The following is a 1,550-nucleotide window of genomic DNA, read 5'->3' as shown; positions in this document are numbered from 1 at the left end:
CTCCTCAGTTGAGGGTCGGCGGCGTCGCCTTCACTTAGCAGCTTCTCTGCGTCCTCGTTAAGTGCGCGGCGTATCGCTTGACGTTGCTCCGCGCCCATTGCGACGAACTACAGCACAAGAGTTAAATAACACTTCTTATTATAAATGCGATTGAATGGATTTTTTTTTTATCACGTAACACAAAAACTTATAAACGATTTTAGAATATGTAAAAACTAGCTTTCGCCCGCGATTTCGTTCGCATCTGTTATTCCAAATTTCATCGAGACCCGTTCAGCAGTTTAGGCTACAAACTCTAACAAACATCCACCCATCTAGACTTTTGCATTTATAATAAAATTATACATTTCTGACATTATAAATGCCAAGTTTAGATGGATATTTGTTTGTTAGTTAGAAGCCTAAACGGAGGGAGGGATTTCGATGAAATTTAGCAACAAGAACAGATAGGCTATTCAATTTGTTTTTTAATTCCCCGCGGACGGAGTCGCGGAAAAAAACTAGTATTAGTATAATGACCGCAGTAAAGTACAGACAATGTAAATTTAAGTTAATATTAAGTCGACTCTTAATACTTACTTGTGGGAAATCCCATCCTTTAACCACCTTGATAGTCGCGAAAATCATATTCTGTCTCATTCTGAGCTGCTTCCTCTGCCATAGTTGAATTACCTTTACCACAATAATAATAATTATTATAGTAATAAATACATCTGCACTTATATACAATATTATGTTCATTGCAATGTTTTCATATAAATAATCTTTGAATGTCGACGATGAGAGTTGACGTAATTACATCGTTAAGGTTAAAATAATATGACATTTTAATCTAGATTACTTATAAATATTATTTTTGCATTATAGTAAGAGACTTCTCGAAATTATTTAGACGTAAAAGCGTGCTTAGATAACATAAACAGTACCTGATACTTTCTAAAGTTACACAAAACTTAGTGACCAATTAACGATTCTGGCTCAAGATGGCTTACACTATCATTTATTGTCTATGGATTTATTTTAGAACGTTTTAGTGATGGATACAAACATGTCTGTTTTTAGTTACTCTGTGATTACAGCCTTATACAGTTTAGATAGGCTCGTTACAATTTCTCAATTACAATTCGTATTTGTATGTGCGTTCGTGTGATGATGTCATTCGTGACGTAATCCGTCTATTGCTATTTCCGAATATATATTGTTAACCCTCAATTCGACGGAGATTTTACAAAATATCTATCTTGTATAATATCTTGCTACAGCAAAAAAGTTTTTTTTAGAAACACTCATTTTTGTATATGGAATAAGTACAGGATAAATACTTTTTTTTTAATCAGTTGTGCGTAACACTGGACTCTATCGAATTAAGGGTTAAGAAGAAATTTATGGGACACTATCGAAATAAGGAATTATTCTTAATTGGCATATAAGTCCCATCCCTATGACATCTGTCAATGTCAAGTATCAAGGAAAAGCGCTATTCTCAGTCATTTTTAATATCGAAGTATAACATTAAATAGTATACTAACTCTATCGTAAGCGGTGCGCAG

The 1,550-nt window shown here is 33.9% G+C and overlaps 1 long non-coding RNA gene across 1 annotated transcript; it reads right to left on the bottom strand.

Annotated features, from left to right (window-relative positions):
- Nucleotides 1–6: 6 nt before the first annotated feature.
- Nucleotides 7–1,550, bottom strand: LOC106108231. The gene is made up of 3 exons (XR_001225911.1): nt 1,530–1,550; nt 580–672; nt 7–107 (listed from the first exon to the last, which is right to left on the bottom strand). It is a non-coding gene; the product is annotated as an uncharacterized LOC106108231 (long non-coding RNA).

Source organism: Papilio polytes, unplaced genomic scaffold (assembly GCF_000836215.1).
Source record: "Papilio polytes unplaced genomic scaffold, Ppol_1.0 DF821733.1, whole genome shotgun sequence".
NCBI lineage: Eukaryota > Metazoa > Arthropoda > Insecta > Lepidoptera > Papilionidae > Papilio > Papilio polytes.
This window is presented reverse-complemented; position numbering and strand designations above follow the sequence as displayed.